Source organism: Petaurus breviceps, unplaced genomic scaffold (genome assembly GCF_028583685.1).
Source record: "Petaurus breviceps papuanus isolate PSGF00001 unplaced genomic scaffold, PetGlider_PUasm1.0 177, whole genome shotgun sequence".
Taxonomy (NCBI): Eukaryota; Metazoa; Chordata; class Mammalia; order Diprotodontia; family Petauridae; genus Petaurus; species Petaurus breviceps.
In genome coordinates this window covers 2,840,752-2,865,466 of record NW_027185776.1, presented here as the reverse complement: position 1 = coordinate 2,865,466, position 24,715 = coordinate 2,840,752, and the positions used below count along the sequence as shown (strand labels likewise).

The 24,715-nt window shown below is 40.8% G+C and overlaps 1 protein-coding gene across 2 annotated transcripts in view; it reads left to right on the top strand.

Moving 5' to 3' along the window:
- The window catches only part of GPR68 (G protein-coupled receptor 68), a 45,686-nt gene that overhangs the window by 13,665 nt on the left and 7,306 nt on the right, over positions 1–24,715 (top strand). The window contains exon 1 of one of the 2 annotated variants that reach the window (XM_069086058.1): positions 9,960–10,098. The exons of the other annotated variant lie outside the window; for it this stretch is intronic. The gene's annotated coding sequence lies outside the window, so the exon portion shown is untranslated. Of the gene's footprint in view, positions 1–9,959; positions 10,099–24,715 lie in introns of those variants that run through there. 2 annotated transcript variants of the gene reach the window in all.

Sequence of the window (24,715 nt, the reverse complement as noted above, 5' to 3'; positions counted from 1 at the left end):
CAGAGGTTAAGTGACTTGCCCAGGGTCACACAGTTAGTGAGTGTCTGAGGCTGGATTTGAACTCAGGTCTTCCTGACTCAGTCCAGCAATCTATCCACTGAACCACCTAGTTGCCTCTCACATTTATATATTGTTTTTCATTTGGCAAAATTCTCACATTATTGAATTTGAATTTTATAACAATGATCTGCTGAGGAAGTAGATCATATCGTTAGTAGTCTCTCCATTTTGCAGATAAGAAAACTGAGACTAGGGGTGGCTAGGTGGCACAGTGAATAGAGCACCACCCTTGGAATCAGGAGGACCTGAGTTCAAATCCAGCCTCAGACACTTAATGCTTACTAGCAATGTGACCTTGGGCAAGTCACCCCAACTGCCCTGCCTTCCCCTCTCCAAAAAGCCCCCTCCCCCCAAAATAAAGAAAACTAAGGCTTAGAAAAGTAGACTGATTTGCCCAAGGTCACATAGGTTGGAAGTAACAAAGTCAATAATTCAAATCCAGACCTTCTGACTTCCTGGTCTCATGTTCCTTCTACTACCACATTGGGCTTCCCTTAACTGCAGAGCCAGCTAGGTTTTCTCCCATATGAATGCATACCATGAATCTGTTACTCTCAGCATTATTACATTTAATTACCATTTATTATGTGTCCTAACCAATACCACAATGAATAGAGCAACTCACCCTGAGGGTTGCATTGAGTGCTGCCCACACCCAGAGGCTGGTTACATTTCTCAGGCTCTAGCTTGACCAGCCTCATACCAGAAAGACTGAATTTGATGGGCTGGCTGAATCTCTGTTACCCAGGATGACTTGTGAGCCTCATAACCCCAAGGAGGACATGCAAGAGTGTTTCAGATGCCTTCCTGCAGGCAGGTTTTTCTTCCCATGGCACTCAGACTTAATGGACTTAGTGACTCCATGTCCCTAGATGTTGTTCAAGTCACTTTTCAGTCTTGTCTGACTCTTTGTGACCCCACTTGGGGTTTTCTTGGTAGAGGTTCTGGAGTGGTTTGCCATTTCCTTCTCCAGCTCATTTTACAGGTGAAGAAACTGTGGCAAAAAGGGTTAAGTGACTTGCCCAGGGTCACACAGGTAGTAAATGTCTGAGGCCAGATTTGAACCCATGAGGGTGAGTCTTTCTGACTCTAGGCCTCGCACTTAGCTGCAGTCATAGGACCTGGGTTTAAATCCTGATTTGGGTATTTTCTATTCATGTGACCTTGGGCAAGACATTTAATCTCCCTGGGGCTTGGTTTCTTCATGGCAGCTGGTGGCCTGGAGTCAAGAAGACGAGTTAAAATCCTTAAATCCAGCATAGCTGCATGATCCTGGGCAAACCGCTTAACCTCTGCCTGCCTTGGTTTCCTCAAGTGTAAAATGGAAATAATAATAAACACCTCCCTCCCAAGTTGTTGTGAGAAAGAACCAAATTAAATAATAAACTGTCAAGTGCTTAGCACAACACCTGACCCACTGCAGCTGCTTAATAAATTCTTCCTTCCTTCCTCATGTATAAAATGTGAGGGTTAGACTTGATAAACTGCTAAGGTCCCTTCCAACTCTGAATCTGAGATCACATGGTTCTGTTCCAGGTGAAAGAATCCCTAGCTACGATTCTGCCTCAGATTTCTTCTGTCTGTGCTGTGCAGCGCAGAGAGTGCTGGGCTGGGCAGCCGGTACTGGATGTCTAGCTCCTCTGTGGCTTTCCAGCTGTGTGGCCTCAGGCAAGTTCCCCTTTCTGCCTCTCTATTTCCTCTTCCTTGAAACGAGAAGTCTCATTTCTAAGATCCCTTCCTAGCTCTTACGATCTGTACTTTTATGAGTGTGTTACCTTTATCACCTTTTGTCAGGTGGCTCCCAGACCTATATATCCAGCCCTAATTCCTCTCCTGAGCTATAATTCCATATCACCAATTGCCTTTGGGATATTTCAAACTGGGTGTTCCATAGACGGAGGCCATCTCCAGTTGTCCTGATCTATATCTTGCCACTGGACCCAGATGGCTCTGGAGGAGAAAGTGAGGCTGGTGACTTTGCACAGTCTCCCTCACTTAAATCCAATTCACTTGCAAGTCGTGGCATCATCTCCCTGAGGTCATGGTTGTCTTTGTGAATGATGGACAAACAATAATCCATAGGCATCCTATGGCACTCAGCATGTTCCAAAGGAGAACTCATTATATTTCGTCCATACACCCCCCTTTTTCTTAACTTCCCTGTTTTTCTTTTGGTGGGGAGGTACCGTCATCCTTCTAAGTCACTCAGGCTTGTAAACCTCAGAGTGTCCTGATTCCTCACTCTTGTATATACTGTCTGTTGCCAAATCTTGTCATTTCTGTTTCCTGTCATCTCTTGTGGACACTCGCTTCTCTCCATTCAGATAGCTTCAACCCGATTTTAGTCTCTATTGTCTAAACAATTGCCAAAGCATTCAGTCTCCCTCCCTTAATTCTCTTCCTCCTACAATCCATCTTAACCAGCCACCAAAGTGATTTTCCTGAAGCACACTTCTAATCATGTAACCTCCTAGGACTGTGCTGGTGAATGTTTAACAACAGTCTCTCTGGACCAAAAATATACTATAGGGCACACTTTTAAGTTTAATCCATATTATTAATATTTTCTCCACAATTTTTTTCCCTTTTTTGGGAGGGCAGTTGGGGTTAAGTGACTTGCCCAAGGTCACACAGCTAGTTTTGTGTTAAGTGTCTGAGGTCGCATTTGAACTCAGGTCCTCCTGACTCCAGGGCTAGTGCTCTATTCACTGTGCCACCTAGCTGCCCCTCTCCACCATTTTCTTAAGACAATCAACAAAACAATAAATTAAACCCTAATCTGTAGCATTTGCTGATTTCTGAGGTGTAAACACTCACACTGAAAATCTAATTATTTGCTCCAGCACACTGCTCTACCCTTCTTCTCATTAAACTCAGTGACGTCTAGAATCAAATATAAACTCCTTTATTTGTCATTTAAAGTTCTTCAGCTACCAGAAAGCCACCCAACTTGAGGGTAACTGATGGACCTCAAGCCTGTTGGTGAGTTAGTGGAGTGTCTACCCCAAGCATGTGAATGATGGAATGGACAGATGAGAAGAATTTGTTCCAGTGGTCATGAAAGAGACTGAAGCAGGTGCTGTGGAGTGCTTAGAGCTTGGTCAGATGTCAAAGATGCCAAGGGCACCCACGGCATCCTGAGCCGTCACCAGTCATACTGACTTTCATCTTGCCACTGGACTTCAGTGACTTAGGAAGAGGGACTTTGTGCAGCTTTATATCACTTAAATCCAGTTCATGCACTAGTCAAGACATCCCCCATGATATCATTGGTCCTCTTTGGAAATGAAGGACAAACAGCTACCCAGTTCTTTAAAACCTGACAAAACTCTTCTTTTCCAGTCTTGCTACACATTACTCTTGTCGACACATTCTTTGGTATAGCCGTACTGACTTTCTTGCTGTAATTCACATACAATATTCTCTTTCCTCTGTTCATCCCTTTGTCCCAGCTGTCACCCAAATAGTGCTTGGAACATAGTAGGTGCTTAATAAATGTTTATTTACTGAGTGAATGATGACAACACTCTCACATCTTCCTCTTGGAATCCCTGGTTTCCTTCAAGACTAAGGTAAAATGCCACCTTCATCAGAAAGTCTTTCCTAGTCCATTCCCCCTCCCCCTTCCTATCCTAGGTGATATTAGGTGTGTCTTGCTTATACCTATATATTTATATGTTAACTATAAATCTATTAAATTACATATGATATATTAAATATAATATATGCATTTATATGTTTATGTAGAAATATGTGTGTATATGTGTATACACATATACAGACACACATACACATACCCTGATATGTATTGTGTGTATTCTCTCTTTATCTGGGGACATATTATCTCCCCTTGGTAGAATAAGTTACTTGAGGACAAGACCTGTCTTATTTTTGCATTTGTGTTCCCAGCAACTGTCACATGCTAAATCTTTAATAAATGCTTGCTGACTTATTTGATTGAACAAGTGGTATGGAAGATAACCCAAGAAAAGTAGAGTCAGCACCTCCATTCTTTCTGATGAGGCAGAAGACCAGTGGTCCTTAACATCTACCCTGGCACTGCCTCTTAAGATCTTCCAGGCTGTATTAGCTGCCCTGTCTCTAAGCCCTGCAAGTTAAGTCAGGTTAACAAGTATTTATTAAGTGATTACTATGTGACAAGCATTGGAGTGAGCAATGGGGATACAAGGAAATGCAAAAGACAGTACCTACCCTCAAGGAGCTCACAATCTCATGGAGGAGATACCATGTAAAAACTTGTACAAACAAGATTTATACAGGGTAAATTCAGGATAACCCCAGAAGGAAGACACTCACCTTAAGGGGAACCATGAAAGGTTTCTTCAGGGTTTTAATTGACACTTTAAGAAAGCCAGGGAAGCCAGAAGGTAGAGGCTAGTTTGGAGAGCATCCCAAATATGTGGGAGAGCCAACGAAAATGCATCGGGATGGTGATACAAGCTACTACTTCTAGACTCTTAAGAGGTAAAAGAAAGAGGAAAAGGACTACAAAGATATTTATAGCTGCTCTTCTTGTGATGACATAAATTGGAAACTGAGGGAGTGACTATGAACTGAGGAATGACTGAGAAAATTGTGGTATATGATTGTGATGCAATGTTATTGTGCTGTAATAAATGAAGAAGGGGATGGTTTCAGAAAAACCTGGGAAGACTTGTATGAACTGATGCAGAATGAATGAGCATCATACAATCATACAATAACAGCTACATTGTAAAGATTATCAACTTTGACTTGGTAACTGATCAAAACAATGACCAATCACAATTCTAAAGAGATGACAATGAAACATTTTATCTACCTTCAGATAGTGAGCTGATGGATTCAGAGTGCAGATTGAAGATTCCTTCCTTCCTTCCTTCCTTCCTTCCTTCCTTCCTTCCTTCCTTCCTTCCTTTCTCTTTCTTTCTTTCTCTCTCTCTCTCTCTCTCTTTCTTTCTTTCTTTCTTTTTCTTCCTTTTCTTTTCTTTTTTGACTTCATGCAGGAATTTGCTTTGCTTGTCTCTGTATATTTGTAATAACAGTTGTTTTTTCTTGACTTCTCAATGGGTGGAGGAGGAAGAGAGAGGGAGAAAGAATTTGGAACTGAAAATAAAATTGAATTTTTAAAAAAAGAAAATGCACGGAGCTGAATTGTCTCATATGAGGAACTGCAAGGGAGGTCAATGTCACTGTTTGGAGAGAAATAAAATGGTAAGCAGATTGGGAAGGTAGGCGGGGCCAGATTGTGAAGAATTTCAAACACCAAACAGGAGTTTATATTTGAATCTGGGGGTAATTAGGAGCCTCTATAGTTTATTAAATAGGCTGGTGACATGGTCAGATCTGCATTCTAGGAAGATCACTTTGGCAGATGAGGGAAAGATGGACAGATGTGAGGCACAGAGACCAATTAGAAGGCTATTACCACAGTTCAAGCATGTGTTTAAAAAGGTTCAAGACACATAGTTTCTGAGTAATTTAGTCATTTTATTAATAATACTGGCATTTTAATAAAAAGATGGTCATTTGGCAGTCTCTTAAATCAAAAACAATCATAGTGGTGGGTTCATAGTTTATATGCCCTTGGAAGAGTTTTCCCCAGGGTGGGAATCAATTCTTATTGGTTAACAATTAATGAGGGGTAGACTTTACAAAGAGAAGTGGGCTTACTCTAATAAGGGGCTGAGAGTGATTGTGACCAAGTGACCCTTGGACAGAGAAACTATCTCTATACTCAGACCACCCTTAGACTTGAGAGTCTATCTCCATCCAAGTTTGATTGAATGGAATTTACCTTAGACTAGAGATCCCTTGAAAGATTGGGTACAGTTGGATAGAGGAGAAGGTGAGTTCAACCTTCAGAGACTGAGGTCTTGAAAATAGAGAAAAGGGGGAACTTTGAATCCCCCCTGAATTCATTAGTTATTAATAATCATTTCTCTCACATGAAGTGATAAGGGTCTACAGCAGAGTGGTAACAGGGTCCCAAGAAAGAATGGGGCATATATGCAAAATGTTGCAAAGGTAGAATTAACCAGATTTGACAACAGGTTGGATATGGGGGCAGGGGAGGGAGAGTGAGGAGTCAAGGATACTACCAGGTTATGAGCCTGAGTGACTAAGAAGGTATTGGTACCCTCAACAGTAATAGGGGAGTTAGGAAGAGGAGAGGTTATGGGAGAAAAGATAATTATTTCAGTTTTGTACATGTCAAGATGTTCATAGGCAATTGGACATTCAAGACTAGAGGACAGGAGAGAGGTTAAGGCAGACAAATAATTCTGAGAATCATCTGCATGGAGATGATAGTTGAATCCATAGGAACTGATGAGCTTGCCAAGAGAAATAGTAAAGAGGGAGAAGAGAAGGTGCAGCACAGAGTCTTAGGGGATCTCCACAGTTAGCTAGTACAAACCAGATGAAGTTCTAGGAAGAGACTAAGAAGGAGTAGCCATGGGACAGCTAAGTGGAATACTGGATAGAGCACCAACCCTGGAGACAAGAGAACCTGAGTTCCAATTCAGCCTCAGACACTTACTAGCTGTGTGATTCTGGGCAAGTCACTTAACCCTGTTTGGAAGAAAAGAAAAAAAAAGTAGTAGTCATTGTCATTGTCATCAGACAGGTAGGAGAAGAATGAAGAATGACAGAAAACTAAAGAGAAGAGAGTATTAAGAAGGTAATCAATAGTGTCAAAGGCTATGGAGATGGAAAAGAATCAAAGTTCAGAGGGTGGCTAGGTGGCACAGTGAGTAAAGTGCCGGCCCTGGAGTTGAGAGGACCTGAGTTCGAATCCAGCCTCACATACTTAACACAAAAAAATTAGCCGTGTAACCTTGGGCAAGTTACTTAACCCCAACTGCCCTCCAAAAGGCTAAAAAAAAAGAATTAAGGTTGAGAAAAGACCATTAGAATTGGCAATTAAAAGAAAGGGAGGAGACATATAAGACAATATCTAATAGGGAGAATTGGATCAAGTAAGAGTTTTTTGAGGATAGGGAACCTCTCCCTCCCCCTGGCCCTATGAAAATTTTTTCTCCTATTTCACATAGGATTACAAAGAAAATTTTTAAGATATTTTTTCATCCCAGTCCATGGACCCCAATTCAATAGCCTTGGACCTACAGTAAATATGGAGGATCTCTAAGAGGCCATGGATAAAAACTAGTACAGACAGAGAAAGCGTGAAGGCATTGTAATCTGCCCCCGTTAGAGTCAGGGCTCACAAAGAGGAGATCACGAGTCCATTGACGTATGGAGATATTTAAGGTGCTTTCCTAACCTAAGGCTGATGTCACAGACAGCAATCTCTGAGTGTCCTTGGAGAATCCTTCAGTGACCCTTCCACAGACAGATGTCTCATAGGTTTAATTCAATGTGGTATTCCTAAAGGCGTTAGATTTTTTTTATTTTCCCAGGAGGGAGAAAGCAGAGGTGGCCTGCACCTATGGGATCTCTTTTTTGTGTTGCAGCATCACGGTACAATGCTTTGAACTCAGCCACTTCATAAGTGATTATCGAATTGAATTAAGATTCTCACTGTCCTACATCTGGATTTCTCTTAATTTGGATCTGTGAGGTAGTGTTAGTTTGCATAACTGAACTAATGTTCTCTAAGCTTATATATATATATATTTTTTTTTTTTTGTTTTTTTTTGGAGGGGGGAAGATAGGACAATTGGGATTAAGTGACTTGCCCAAGGTCACACAGATAGTTTTTGTGTTAGGTGTCTGAGGCTGGATTTGAACTCAAGTCCTCCTGACTCCAGGGCTGGTGCTCTATTCACTGTGCCATCTAGCCACCCCAAGCTTATATATTTTTGAAAAAGTTTATTGATATCTTGTTTTTATATTAACTTTCTTTCTAAGTATATCTCTTCCCTTCCCCTCCCCAGCAAACCATCCCTTGAAAAAAAAAGATCAAAAAGAAGAATGCAAAAAGCAGTTCAGCCAAAATAACCAACACATCAGCCGAGTTTGACAGTACATTCGGTGTTCCATACACAAAGAGGTCCCTCACCTCTGCAAAGAAAGTGATTTTTTTACTGATCTTCTTCTAGGGCCCGGTTTGGTCAAAATCACAGTGTTTCCTTTTTTTTTTGGTATTCTTTGTCCATTTTTGTTGTAAGAGTCATCGTGTATATCATGTCTAGTTCTGCTTGCTTAACTTCACATGCTTGTTTTTTTTCATATCAGTCATCTTACAGTACAGTAATATTCCATTGCATTCATGTGCCATAACTGGTTTATCCTTCCCCCCCCCCCCAACAATAGATGGGAATCTATTTTGTTTCTAGTCCTTTGCTAGCATAAAAACGTTTTTAAGGGGTGGCTAGGTGGTGCAGTGAATAGAGCACCAGCCCTGGAGTCAGGAGGACCTGAGTTCAAATTCAGCCTCAGACACTTAACACTTACTAGCCATGTGACCTTGGGCAAGTCCCTTAATGCCAATTGCCCTGCCTTCCCTCCCACCTCCAAATAAGTTTTTAAGTTAATATTTTAAAACAGGGATTTTTAACTTTTTTTTGTAAGATGGATCCCTCTGGCAATTTGGTAAAGTCTATGGACCCCTTCTCAGAAAGGTGGTCTTAAATGCATAAAATAAAGTATATAGGAAACCAATTATATTGAAATACCATTATTGAGATATTTTTGAAAAGAAGTTCAAGAACCCCCAGGTTAAGAACTCCCGTTTTAAAGGGAACAGAGGAAGATGGGCAAGTGCTCTTGAATCTCTGTGCATTGAGAAGGGTCATGAGGCCTTTCATTCAGGATCTAACAATGACTATCTTGGTGGAATAAGCATAGGACTTGAACTTAGAAAACCTAGATTCAAATTCAGATTCATCTCTTTTTTTTTAAAGAAATTTATTGATCTTTCTTGTTTTTATATCACCTAAATTCCCCCTTTCATCTCTTTTGCTATTTCCTCCCAGAGACCTATCTTTATAACAAAGAATTCAGATTCTTTTTTTTTTTTTGCCTTTTTGGAGGGGGGAAGGCAGGACAATTGGGGTTAAGTGACTTGCCCAAGGTCACACAGCTAGTAAGTGTTAAGTGTCTGAGGTTGGATTTGAACTCAGGTCCTCCTGACTTCAGGGCCAGTGCTCTATTCACTTCACCACCTCGCTGGCCCAGATTATTTTTCTTAATGGTGGTGTGATCCCAGGCCACTCATTCCACCATTCTGGGTCAGTGTGAAATGAAGAGGTTTGGACTAGGTGATGTCTAGAGGGCCCTTGAACTTTAAATCCTATGATGCTAATTCTCTTCTCTGAACTCAGTTTCCCTGTCTAAAAAAATAAGAATAATATTTGTACTACCTTTCTCAGAGAGTTGTTGTGAGGCAATGATTTGTACACCTTAAGGGCTGTATGCAAATATGATATTAGTATTAGTTAAATAGACTCACTAGAACTTATCCTGAAAAAATAAAAGGAATATTCTACCTTCGCATAGTTAGTATATATGTTACCAGCATTGTGCCTTTAATTCTCCCCCTCCCCTTTGCACCATGGTAATCTTCCTTAGTATATGCCTCTAGTACAGAATTCAGCATCTCTTCTGTTTTATAATCAGTTTGCTTTTCTTGGCATGGTCACTTTAAATTTGGGTTTTTCGTAGCTCATTCATTATGGAGGAAAGAACAGCTGGGTGGAACGCACAGGGCGATTTTAGGTCTATGGATGAGTGGAGTTAAATAGTCACCGCCTCATTCCTTGGTGTTTCCTGGCAGGTGGTCACTGGGGTAACAAGCCATGCTGCCAGCAGACTGGAAGCATACACATGATTGGGTCTTAGGTCTGGGAATGGTCAGCGTCATGCTTGGGATTTGAAAAGCAGAGAGGAGAGTGTGAATGTGCGTGTACAGAAGACACCGAAGGTGCTGGGGGCCAGCTGACAGCTTCCTGGCTCATGTGTGGTAGCTGTCAGAGAGAAGGGGAACCGGAGCAGTGTGCTGGACAGAATGTCTGGTACAGCCACGAGGTCAGCTGTCAGCTGTGGTTGGAGTCAGCCTAGTCGGGAAGTCTCCAGGTGTGTGTCTCCTGTTTAAATCTCTGGGACTGAGGGGTGGTTTTAGGAAGCACTGTTGTTAATTCGAGTTCCTTTTTGGGGGTTCTGACTCTGGTTTCTTTCAGGGGCTAAGAATTTTGTGGACTACTGTCCACTCACTGTACACTAAGAGCCATTGCTAGCCAGCGTTTGTGGAGGTGGGTAAGGTGCTCATCAGAGACAATAGGCAGGTGGCATTGAGGAAAGCACTGCAGTGGAAAGAACCCTGACTCTGCAGTCAGAGGTCCTGGGTTCAAATCCCCCATCTCTCACTAACTACTTGGGTGACTTTGGGCAAGTCACTGAACCTCCTTTGGTCTCTGTTCCCTCAGCTATAAAATGAGGGGAGTGGGCAAAATGGCCTCTCAGGTCCCTTCAACTATAGATAAATGATCTTAAAGAATCCTTAAGAGAGGCAGAAGACTAAGGATCTAAGTTTCTGCCTTACTGGCAACTTATTTATGACCTTGACCATAATCTTTCTGGAACTCAGTTTACGTCTTTCATAAACAGGGATAATGCCAGCCCTGCTACCCTCCCAGGGTCGGTGGGAGTACCAATTAAGATGGCATGTGAAAGGGTATTGGAACAGTTTAAAATGTAAAGCCCTTTTATTCTCCAAATTCCTAAAGGTGATTTTATTAATTGTCTAAGGGGAAAGGGGAAAACTGAGACCCCAGAAACACTGTTCTTGGGGTATGATTTATACTCACTCCCTAAAGGAGAGCCTGGGCCATCAGGAAGCCTTTATACACACACACACACACACACACACACACACACACACACATACACACACACGCACACACACACACACACATACACACACACATCCTTTAGAACTGGAAGCAGCCTTGTTCAGAGTGTATGACAGGCTGAAGGGAGGCTTAGAGGGAAATTCTCCAGAGTGAGTGTCGGGGAGCACTTACCCGCACCATGAGTAATGTCTGTATGTGTGTGCATGTGTGCACCACAGAGGAAGAGGGTTAATGACTAAAGCATTGTTTAGGTTACGTTGGGCCTTTGGTATTTCTGTACATAGATCTCTGACTTGCCACATTACAAAGGAGGGATGTGGGTTCACTTCAAGGAACACTTACCTATTAAGCACCTACTGCTTGCCAAGGCCCTGCCTGTGCTACAAGCTGCCAGAAATGCCTGGATAGATAGCAGTGGTACACAAGTAAAGTTCTGTAAGAGTTTAAAGAGGAAAAAGTTGACTTGTAGCTGAGTGGTTGGTGGGAAAGGAGGGAGGAGGAGGGGAAGAGGGAAGGCCTCATTAAGGAAGTCATCATTGAACTGCATCAGAGGCAGTGTGGGATAGTGTGGAGGGGGCTAACTCCATCATCAGGAAGGCCTGGGTTCAAATTCTGTCTCTGATACTGGTTGTGTGACACTGGGCAAGACTGTAACCCCTCAGTGCCCTAGGCATCCCTTTCAGGTTCTAAGTTCCAAGTCCCAGAGCTACTATTCTGCATTGGTGGAAGGAGTTCCCTACAATGACAACATTCTGGAATGAACCAAATCACAAACTTAACATGGGCCTTGAAGGATGGGGAGAATTTCACCAGACAAAAATGGAAGAATAAGACTCAGTTCTAAAAAATTAAACAGTTTATGCCCTCAAGGAGGAAGGGGGTGAAAATAACATGAACGTAGATAAATACAAAGATTTTTAATCCAGACCTGGAATTTCAGTGGCATATGGCAGTGGTCTCCAAAGTGGAGGGGTGAGATCCTATGGGGGAAGCATGGGAATGATTCTAAGTGGATTATGGCTCAAGCCCCAAGCAGTATGTGTGATCCACCAGACTTTGGGAAGATGGATGGCATCCTATCCTATGCTCCACAATGAATTGTGGACTTGTCTCTTAACACAACTGTTCTATCCTTTTCATTATTCCCATGCTATGCCCCTTTCCAGTGCTGACCCTGGTGTGGGCTCCTCAGGGCAGTTATACCCTAAACAAACCCAGCCACCCACGAAATTTATAATGCAAAATTTTACCCTTCCCTATAATCCTACATCTCGACTCCTGCAGCTGCAGCCATAACTTAGCTCTGCCCAGTGACCCTCCACCCCCTGGGGCAGGAGATAATGAGTCTTCACCCTACCCCCTACACACACACACACACACACACACACACACACACACATTTCACTTACAATCTAGAATGAGCCTAGGTTTTGATTACATTATTTTTCTTTTTAGGAGACATCTGGTGGCACAGTCTGTAGAGTCCTAGGCCTGGAGTTAGGAAATTGTTATCGTTTAGTCTTTTTTTCAGTGGTGTTCTACTCTTCATGACCTCATTTGGGATTTTCTTGGTAAAGATACTGGAATGGTTTGCCATTTCCTTCTCCAGCTTATTTTGCAGATGAGGAACTGAGGCAAGCAGGGTTAAATGACATGCCCAGGGTAACATGACTGGTAAGTGTCTGAGGCCAGATTTAAACTCAGGAAGATGAGTCTTCCTGACTCCAGTCCTGACACTCTATCCATTGCGCCATGGAATCGGGAAGACCTGAGTTTAAATACAGCCTCAGACATTGACCAGCTGTATGATCCTGGGTAAATCACTTAATCTGTTTGCCTGTTTCCTCAACTGCAAAAGGAGCATAACAATAGCACCTACCTTATAGGGCTGTTGTCAGGATCAAAAGTGATCATATTGGCTAAAGCACTTAGCACAGTGCCCAGCACATAGTAGGCATTAAAAAAATGTTTATTCCGTTATTTCCTCCTCCCAAACCCACTCTACTTCTATCCACCTTCCTTTCAGACTCGTTTTCTTTGACTCCTCACACAACTGAAACTATTCTTTTCAAAGAGCTTATGATCACTTACTTGCCAAATTTGGTCTTTTCTCAGTCTCCATCTCTCTTTACCTCTCTGCTGCATTTTATACTATTGATCATTCTTTTTTTTTATTTTTCAAATGCTTTATTAACTTCTGATTTACATCACTCATTTCTGCCAGATTTTGAGTTACATATTTTCTCCCTGTTTTTCCCCTACCCACCACCCCAAAATAGCAGTCCCACAGGATATCCACTCTTCCAGTCTGCTCTCTCCCATACTCTCTCTTCTACTTTTCCAGTAGGGCATGGTGGATCTCTATGCCCCAGTGCCTGTATATCTTATTTCCCAATTACATATAAAATAGTATTAATAATAGTATATATATATGTATATATATATTTAAACATTTGATTTTAAAACTTTGAATTCCAGATTCATTCCATTCCTCCTTGTCACCCACCCTTACTGGGAAGATAAGCAGTTCAGTATTGGTTGTACATGTGTAGCTAATGCAAAACATTAATATAGTAGATATATTGTAAAAGACTGACTATGTTTCCCTCCCTCCTATCCCACCTCCCACTTGTTCTGTTCTCTACTTTGATCCTGTCCCTTTTCAAAAATGGGTGCTTCCAACTTCCCTCCCTCCCAGACTGCCCTCCCTTCCATCATCTCCCCTTTCATCCCCTTCCCCCTACTCTCCTGTAGAGTGAGATATCCTATTTAGTTTGTATTTCATTCCCTCCCCAAGCCAAATTCAGTGAGAATAAGGTTGACCCATTTCCTTTTGCCTTCCTATTCTTCCCCTCCATTTAAAAATGCTTTATTAACTTCTGATTTACGTCATTTTCCCTTGCCTCTTCCATATGAGATAGTTTACTCCATTCTGTCTCTCCCCATCTCCTCTCATTATATTCCTCTCTCACCTCTTAATTTCACCTAAGTATCATCCCTTCCTATTAAATTGGTCCTGTGCCCTCTATCTATGTATACCTGTATACATATATACACACATTCACATATGTATTCATATGCCCATATACCCTCATATATATATATATATATATATATATTCCCTTCAACTATTTTCATACTGAGAAAAGTTTCATAAGTTACAATTATTGTTTTTCCATGTAGGAATGTTAATAGTTCAACTTTGATAAGTTCCTTATGATTCCTTTTCCCTGTTTACCTTCTCATGCTTCTTATATCTGAATGTCAAATTTTCTATTCAACTCTGGTTTTTTCATCAAGAATGCTTGAAAGTCCTCTATTCCACTGAATGACCATATTTTCCCCTGAAACATGATACTGAGTTTTGCTGGGTAGGTGATTCTTGGTTTTAATCCCAGCTCCTTTGCCCTCCAGAATGTCATATTCCAAGCCCTTCGATCCCTCAGTGTAGAAGCTGCCAGATCCTGAGTTATCCTGATTGTGTTTCCACAATATTCAAATTGTTTCTTCCTGGCTGCTTGTAATATTCTCTCCTTGATCTGGGAATTTCGGAATTTGGCTATAATATTCCTAGGAGTTTTCGTTTTGGGATCTTTTTCAGGAAGTGATCGGTAGATTCTTTCAACCTCTATTTTGCCCTCTGGTTCTAAAACATCAGGGAAGTTTTCCTTGAGAATTTCTTGGAGGATGATTCCTAGGTTCTTTCTTTGATCATGGCTTTCAGGTAGTCCATTAATTTTTAAATTATCTCTCCTGGATCTATTTTCCAGGTCAGTGGTTTTTCCAATGAGATATTTCCATTGCCTTCTATTCTTTCATTTGATTGGATCTGTTTAACAGCATCTTGATTTCTCATAAAGTCATTAGTTTCCATTGTTCCAATCTAATTCTGAAGCAATGATTCTCCTCAGTGAGCTTTTGAAATTCTTTATCCATCTGGCAAATTTGACTTTTTAAGTCATTCTTCTCCTCATTGCCTTTTTGAGCCTCTTTTGCCATTTGAGTTGTCTTTTTTTTTTAAGGTATAATTTTCCTCAGTCAGGCTGCTGACTCTCATTTCATAATTTTCTTGCATTGTTCTCATTTCTCTTCCCAATTTTTCCTCCATTTCTCTTATCTGCTTCTCAAGGTCCTCTATGGCCTGTAACCAGCTCATATTTTCCTTTGAAGCTTTTGGTGCAGGAGTTCTGACTTCACTGTCTTCCTCCTGTTCCATGCTTTGCTCCTTTTTGTCCCCAAAATAGGAGTCTAATGTTGGAATCTTCTGTTTGCTTTTCTTCCTTTGCCCAGGCATGTTGCCAGTCAATTACTTGACTTTTGGGCTTTTCTCCACAGTAGGACTCTGCTACCAGACAGGGGAGCTTCATACCAAAGGCTGGGGTTTTCTCAGCTGCCAGAGGTTATTTAGTTGGGTGCTCTCTCTGAGGCCTTCACACACTCTGGCAAGCTGGTTGAACACCCTAGGACCTCCACCCTAGACTGCAATCCAGATCCAAGCAGGTTAAAGCAAGAGCGATTACCCTTCATACTGGTTGCTTGGTCCCCCTACACTCTGCAGGCCAGGAGCTGAAGCTGCCACACGCGCCCACAGCCCTCAGCAGCTTCTCGCCCCAGGGGTAAAAGCCGATGTACTCCCAACTACTAGGTCCCAAAGTCCAGACTGCACTGACCTCTCACTTTGTCCTTAGCATCTATGTGTTGATAATTCTGGAAATGGCCACAGCTGCTGCTGATCTGGAGTCCCTCCGGCTGGTTGGTCAGGCCTGCCCTGGGGCTAAAGCCTCGGCTCTCAGAGCACTGCACAGGCCGATTCCCGCCAGCCTGCCGGGCTGTCCTCAGTGGGAGGTTAGCTTCTCTGTGTCATTTTGTGGGTTCTGTAGCTCCTAATTTGTTCAGAGTCCCCTTTTACATGAATTGGGGAAGGTGGAAGCTGGAACCCTGCAGACGTCCTGCTTCTACTCTGCCATCTTGACTCCGCCCCTCTATTGATCATTCTTAGCTCCTGGATTCATACTGTCTCCTCTCTGGGTTTGTGACCCTGCTTCCTCTCCTTTCTCCTCCTACCTCATTGCTGTATCGTCAGTCTCCTTTGCTGGATCACCTACCCTATTCTATCTCCTTATCAGCCAGAGCTGATATTCCATAAGACTCTCTCCTGGATGCTCTTCTCTTCTCAGTGCCTCTCACTTGGTGAATCCATCAGCTCCCATGGGTTTAAGTCTCACCTCCCTATGGAGGACATGTAGATCTGTATATCTGTATATCCAGTCTGAGCCTTTTCCCCAAACTCCTTTCCCATAACACCAACTCCCCATTATGGGTCGTTTCAAACTTGAGGTTCCATAGACATCTCAAACTCAGTATGCTCCAAACTGAACTAATTACACCTTTTGCTCCCTGAATCACCCATCTTCTGACTTTCCTTATTTCAGCCAAGAAATAAAGTTTAAAACTTTAGTGCTACCTCTGACTCCTCCCTTCCCCTCACTCTACTTATCTACAAATTTGCTAAATTTTGTCATTTCTACCTCAATCACATATCTCATGTCTCTACCCTTATATCTACTTATATAGCTACCACCCCATCGCCTTCCACCTGGACTATTGCAGTAGTCTCCTAATTGATCTCCTTTCCTCATCTCGCCCCTCTCCAATCTAGCCTCCACATAATTCCTTAAATGATTTTCCCAAAGCAGAGATGCTACTCATTTTCTCACTAAACTTCAGTGGCTCCCTCTTGACTCTAAGGTAGAATATAATTTCATCTCTATCACATCTCTTTTTAATAACTATTTTGGTGTAAATTTTATATAATTATTAGTACACATTTATATTATATATGATTTTATGTTATATTGTATAAGAATACATACTATATAATTTACATACAAGATATGATATATAATGTGATATAATACATATTGCATAATACATTTTTATAAATGTAACTTCTATGTTAGTACATGTAATTTATAAATTTATAAATAATATAAATTTACATATAATTTATAAATAATTTATAACATATATAATTTAATTTATAAATATGTATATATGCTTATATTGGGAATAAGTGGTCAAAAACCTTTTACTGATTGTGTGGTCAAAGAAATTTGGAGACTCTTGGTATGGGGAAATCCAAGTGTGGAAATGTCTGTCACCAAAGCAGATTAACTCCTTCTCTGTAACACACACACACACACACACACACACACACATATATCTATCTTTATATAGTCTTAGGAACTAGCTTGGGGGCACTTAGCTGCTTGGGAGAAATTAAGTGACTTGTGAGGGTCACACAGCTGGTATGCCAGAGGCTAGACATACGTAAGCCTAGGCAATCTTAAATTGGAGGCTAGATCTCTTTCCACTATGCTAATGTTGTCTCTAAAGCTTAAGGGTTAAACTCATAGCCTATTGCCAGCAAAATTTCTTGAACTAGATTAAAATGTAATTGGGAATTATTTTGTAAAATAAAAATACAACATAAATAGTGTTAATTTCTGGGGGTTTTTTTTTAAGTCAAAATGCAGCCTGCAGGGATCCCTTGCTATTTGAGTTTGACACTACTGTTCTAAATATAAAATTGATGCAAAGTACAAAATAATTATGGGAAGTGGGGGTAGGAGCAGCAAGCAGTGGAAAGATCGGTGAGCCACAGAGGTCTGCCTCAGCCCTGGGCCATGTCCTCTGGGACACTCATCCTGAAGATTTCCTAGTAGACATACGTTGTTTCTATGTGTGAGGCACTGTACTAAATTGCTTTGCAAACATCTCCTGGGATCCTCATAACAATCTTGGAAAATAGGTGCTATTGTTATCCCCATCTTACAGGTGAGACAACTGAGATTGAGAGGTTAATTTGACTTGCCCAGGGTTATATAACTAGTAAGTGAATTAGGCAAGATTTGACCTCAGGTCGTGCTGAATCCAAGTCTGACACTATCCTTGAAGTACTGAAGTAATAAATGACTATCCTGGAGAAGAGAGGGGAAGAGAAGGATGGAAGGGGCAAAGTTAAGTGGGAGTCTATTCTGGGCTTATGCAGAATAACGTAATTCTAGGTTTCAGAGCAACCCGCCACTGTTATTTCTTCCTACCACCTAAAGAGCATAAGATACCCTACAGTCTACTTGGCTGGGTGGGGTAAAGGAGTCCAATTTGGGTGTACTTCCTTCCCTGGAAAGTGACGAGTAAAACCCAGCCCATTAACTGTTTCCAGAAGGCAGTAGTTTCGGTTCCTCCCCAAAAGGAACTGAGGCTTACATCTGTATCGTAAGAAACACTAGGGGTAGAAATGAGGTACTTCAACCTAGAGAAAGTGGTTTTTAGGAAGTTGAGTGCGTCCTTTTTTGGGAAAAGCAGTCCACCAAGGGGAATGCTGATAAGCTAGAACATGTCCAAAGAAAGATGATCGGCATAATTTAAGGTTTAAAAACCATGGCCCCGAGGAATGACTCTCACTAGGGAACATAGAAGCCCAGAGAGGTGCTGTGACTTACCTAATGTCACAGAGCTAGTGTTAGAGCTAGGATTTGAACCCAGCTCCCTTGATTTAGTCTGCACTAAGATCAAAGGTTATAACTTAGAAGTCATTGAATCCCTCATTTTACAGATTAGGAAACTGAGTAAAATGATTTGTCCAATGTTGAAGAAACTAGGTTGTTTAGCCTGGGAAAGGAAGGATTGGGGGAGAGGGGAACAGGTCAAGAAAGCTATCTCCAAATATTTAAAAGGCTCTCCAGTAGATTTCTTCTGTTTAATTCCAGAGGGTAGATCTTAGACCAGTGACTTGGTAGTTCCTGGGAAACAGATTTTAACTTAACAAATATGGAAGAACTTTTGAATAATTGAGCTGTCCAAAGATGGAACGGACCACTGCATTGTGAGATCTATCACTCAACTTTTCAAGCCAAGGTTGGAGGATTGAATTTCCTCATTCTGTCATAATAACTGAACTGAAACTGAAAAACTTCAAATAGAGGCTAGGATGTTAGAGGAGGGATTCCAATTCTGGCAGACTAGAAGAGATGATCTACAATGTCAACCCAACTCTCCATTATTCCATGATTTTCCCCCCACATAGGAACCAAAAAGCCAAGCAAACCCTAGATTCAGATATTCATAGAATGTTAGAAATGGAAAGAACTATACTGACCTTCTAATGCAACACCTTTATTTTACATTTGAGAAAACTGAACTCAGAGAGAGGAAGTGATCTGCCCCAAATCACACAGCAATTTAATGGCAAAAACCAAGGTTGACTTCTGATCTAGCAGTCACAGCACAGGAGAAGGAGCTTGTTGAAAGACTGGTCGCCTTTTCAGAAAAGGCAACAGAGGACATGAAAGAAGAGTAGTAATGGGAGGGTGGACCTTTGACTGGCAGGTGGAGGGAAGAGGTGTGTTTGTTGGATATTCGTATTTTTTGTCTTTTTTTTTGTTGTTGTTACATTTGACTTCCAAGCTGTTGCCTTCCTTCCCTCCCAGCCCTGCACTGAAGAAGGCCAATTGGACAACACATAGTTCCGTATATCAGTTCTTTCTCTGGAGGTGGATAGCATCTTCCTTCATAGGTCCTTTTTAGTTTATTTGAATATTCATGTAACTCAGAATAGCTTAGTCATTCACATTTACTCTTCAAACGATATTGCTGTTATTGTATACAGCATTCTCTTGGTTCTGATCATTTCACTCCATTATTTCATGCAAGTCTTTCCATGTTTTCCTAAAACCAACCTGCTCATTATTTCTTTTTTCTTTTTTTTTTTAAGCAATTGGGGTTAAGTAACTTGCTCAAGGTTACACAGCCAGTTATTTCTGGGTGTGGTGCTGAGTGTCTGAGCCCGGGATTCAATCTCCAGGTCATCCCGACACTGGAGCCGGTGCTCTTACTGAGTACCTGGCCGCCCCTCTGCTCATTATTTCTTACAGCACGGTAGTATTCCATCACAATCAGATACCACAGCTTATTCAGCCATTCCCCAGTTGATGGACATCCCTTCAATTTCCAGTTCCTTGCCTCTACAAAGAAATCTGCTATAAATATGTTAGAACATATAGTTTCTTTTCCTTGATCACTTTGGGAAACAGACCTGATCTTAGTATTGTCCAGTCAAAGGGTATACACAGTTTTATAACCTTTGGGGCATAATCCCAGATTTCTCTCCAAAAGTTCACAGTTCCACTAACAGTGTTTTATTGTCCCAATTTTTCCACATCCCCTCCAACACTTGTCATTTTCCCCTTCTATCATTTTAGCCAATCTGATAGATGTGAAATGGTACCTCTAAGTTGTTTTAATTTGCATTTCTCTAGTCAATTATAATTTAGAGAATTGTTTCATATGACTTCAGACAACTTTGATTTTTTTCCTCCAAAATCTGCCTGTCTTTATCCTTTGACCATTTATCAAATGGACATTCATCTTTTGATCATTAATACTTGCGCTTGAACTCTACGCTGCTGGATCCCACTGATGTTGGAAGGTGCCTGCAGTGGTGCAGATCCCAACCATCCATGTCTGCCCATCCTGTGCTCCATGTGTCCATATTATCCAAAAATGTCAGCACAAGGGTCTACCCAACTTGGTGGAAGTCTTCCTCCTTTTTTCCTAACACTATGAGGTTACCAAGGGAGTACCTGGTAACTTCACTCAACTGCTCCTCCCTCTCCCTCACCATATGACCACACCCATCTTCTCTTCCTGTCCTATTTCCTTGAAGCCTGAGATTACTCCTGTTCTTCAATGTCCCTCATTGGTTAAATGTTGCATACCCACAATGTATCTCACTTGGCCTTTCTTCACCAGGACAGTGCGGGTAGTATTTTGGCATCAAAAAGACAGGCCTTTGTTTCACTGGGAAGTTTAGGGTCATTAAAGAATCTTTACAGTTTCTAAAAACAACCCAGCCTACTCTTTTCTCTCCCTTTCATTCATCAATTCATGGCCCATCTGTACTGTCTATCTCAAACATACTGATTGACAAACTCTACATTGTTCAATCAAATTACAATTTAGGCAATTTAATGCATTTGTTCTTCACTCTGTGGAGACCAAACTTTTGAGTGGTTACAGACTCCTTCCAGGATACTCTAAAATATTTCTATATTTGTTTTTTTTCCTCTCCTAAATTTATTACTTATTTTTGGCATTCTTTTTAAAAAATTTTTGAGTTTCAAATTCTTTCCCCCCCTGCAGCTCCTCCTCCACCTAATGAGAAGACAAGAAATATATCAATTAGACATATGAAATCATGCGAAACACATTTTCATATTAGCAGTGTGAAAAAAAAAAAACAAGAAAAATTGAGACCAATTTGCATTCAGAGTTCATCAATTCTCTCTCTGGAGGTGGATAGCATTTTTCATTGAGTCCTTTGTAATTGGCTTGGTTCATTGTATTGATCAGAATAGTTAAATCTTTCATGATGTTCCCTTGATGTGACCAGCACAATGGGGGCTTGATGAGGCCAGCCCAGTATCATCAGTAAACAGGAGTAACTGGGGAATAGAAATCCTATTCACAAGGAATCTTCTTTATCACTCATTTGGCAAGCAACATTTACTTGTTTTATGTCGTTCTTGGTGTTTATAATTGGTGTTGGTGAAGTTATTGAGTCGTCTTTAAACTGTCAACTCCTTAAGAGCAAGAATTGTCTGTTGCCTTTCTTTGTAACACCAGCACATAGCATGATATTTGACACATAGTAGGTACTTAATAAATGCTGAATGACTAACTGAATATTGAATAATTCTTATGAATAAATGGCAGACATCTTTTTGGGAAAAGCCTTTAGAGTAGCATTTATTTGGTTTAGTAAATCAATTTTTTTTTCATGATCAGCAACCTAAAACACAATGAGACCTTATATTTTCTACATCTTTCATCCATCTGAAAAATGATAAAGATACATCCCGTTGTTGAACATTACTTATAAAAGCCTATTTGTTCCTACTAATATTTTCAGGGGCAATGTCCTAGATTCATGTAAAAATGACTCACAGAAAGATTTTGTATAGGTGGAAGACTAGGCGAAGTGTTTGGTAGCTACTGATTTTTTGTTATTTTAAAAATTCATAATTAGTTATTAGATTACTTTTCTTCTTCCAGATGTAATTCTTTGCTACCCCCAAAAAGCACTTCTACAAGTATTTTGTTGTATATGGGAATGGTCTTATTATTAATGACATCCTTGGGATGTAAGCCTAGTAGTGGAATCTTTGGGACAAAGGGTATGAACATTTTAGTCACTAAAATTTCATCTCTGTATCCTTGGTGCTTTATATAAGATTGTGCACATTATAGGTACTATTGAATAGAATTTAATCTGAGTCATTGGACCTCAACTCCATTTTGCACCTTGCTGATTTATTTACCACATAATATTGTATTAGAATTATATGTTTATGTTTTATCCTTCTACTAGACTACATGCTTTATGGGGGAAGGAGTCATGTTTAATTTAACCTTCCTCAATACCTAACAAAGTGCATTGCACACACGTTTGTTGAATGAGTAAACAATGAGACACAGGCCCACACCAACCAAGCCAAGAACGAAACTCTCTTTCCTCCTGATTTACTTGAGAAGCTTCATGAGAATCGCTTTCTAGGCCAGTATGACCTTCTGTAGATTCGTAGATTCATTCAAGGGGCTCTTCAGGAGCTTCTGCATTCTGAAGCAGAGCTTGGGATTCCAGGAAAATGCTGTCATCTGCTGAAAGAGGAACATTGCATTCTCATCATCATAAGCTGAGATTTGAGGTCCTTGTACTATTGATCTGTTCTGACTGAAAACTTTTTGCATGTGACTTCTTCCTGAAAATGTCAGAAGTTTGAATTAAATTTCCACCTCCAAGGGAAAATCAAACCATATTGGTCTTTGAGAAATTGGCTAGCTATGTCTTTTTCCTTTTCTTTTCAGTCTTTGCTATATGCCTTCTAGAGAACCCAATTCTATAGCTACACCTGTACACAGATGGACATTTTGGACTGCTAGGGAGTTTATTGTCTTTTCCCATGTCGTGTTAAGCAAGTCATTTTCTTGGTTCATAGAAATAGAGGAGTAGAACTAAGCACCATATATAGGGATGTTGCCCTTAACCTACAATTAGTTATGATATTTGCTTGAATTTTTAAAGCTCTTTAAGGCTTACAAAGCACTTTCTTCATGGCAACCTTCTGAGGTAGGGAGCGAAAGTGTTATAATTCACATTTTACAGTTGATGAAAGTAAAGCTTAGAGTGGTAACATGATTTGTTCCAAGTCACAAAGCTAATGTTAGAGCTAGGATTGCAACCCAAGTCTATTGACTTCAAGTGTAATAGAATGACAGAATCATTGAGTTGGGAGGGGTCTCAAAGGCCAACTGCATTAGAGTATTGGGTTCAGTTCTGGATACCACATTTAAAAGGGATATCGACAAATTGGCTGTGTCTAAAGGAGGGTGAAGGCTTGGGAGAGAATGAATTCATTGAAAAAAATGGGCATGTTTAACCTGGGGAAGAGAAGACTCTGTGGAGGGAGGCATTGGGAAAAGGAATATGGAGACTGTCTTCAGCTATCTGAGGGCAGTCATGCGGGAGAGAAATTAGATTTAGATTACTTGGCCCAAGAGGATAAAAGTAGAGAAAATGAGTAAAAAATCCAAGAGGCACATTTAGTCTTGTTGTATGGAAATCTGACAATCAGAACTAAGTGAATGAGTAGGCAAATTAACTTTTGGTTTCTTTTCTTTTCTTTTTTTTTTTTAGCACTGGGGATAGTTTTATACTGACAATTCATATTCTTTCCCTTGATTATCCTTGTGACAAGTAAAAATAATAATTCACATTTATGTAGCACTTTAAGGTTTGCAGAGGGGTTAACACACATTCTCTCCTTTAATCCTCACAAGAACCCTGCCACATAGATACCATCATTGTTGTTGCTGTTTAGTCATTTCAGTCATGTCCGACTCTTTGTGACCCCATTTGGAGTTTTCCTGGCAAAGATACTGTAGTGGTTTGCCATTTTCTTCTGCAACTCATTTTATGATTTATCATTAATTAGAAACCTACTAAACAGAACATTTAATTAAATGGAATTTTTCTTCCACCCTTTTTATTTTTTTTAATTTAGATTTTTTTGCTTTTTTGGAGGGGAGAGGGCAGGGCATTTGGGATTAAGTGACTTGCCCAAGGTCACACGACTAGTAAAGTGTTAAGTGTCTGAGGTCGGATTTGAACTCATGTCCTCCTGACTCCAGGGCTGGTGCTCTATTCACTGTGCCACCTAGCCGCCCCTTCCACCCTTTTTTAGAAGAGACCAACTCCCCCATAGAGCAGGTGGGTGACACAGTGAATGGAAGGCTGGGACTCATGTCAAGAAAACCTGATTTCAAACACTTACTAGCTGTGTGACCCTGGGCAAGTCACTTAACTTCTGCTTGCCTCGTCTTATCAGCTGTAAAGTAAGGACAATAACAGCACCCACCTCCCAGGGCTGTTGTGAGGTTGGAATGAGATATTATTTGTAAAGTTCTTAGTATCATGCTTGGCACATAGTAAGTGCTTCATATTTACTGACTAACTGGGATCCCACAAAAGTTCTTAAGTCTCTAAGATTTTGTGGGCATGGCCACTTGAAAAGTGGTTCTGCCATCTCTGGCTCACACCTTGTTGGGAAACAGTGTGTGACCCACAAGTTTAACCAAAGTTCTGCAAAGTTGTCTTTAGACCAGCTTCCACCAGCCAATCCAACACTTTCCTCAGTCTCCTCATGTTCCTCCAGCATCTTACCAAAGACAATGATGTCATCAAGGCACATTAAAGCTTCCATATCCCCAACCACTTTCTC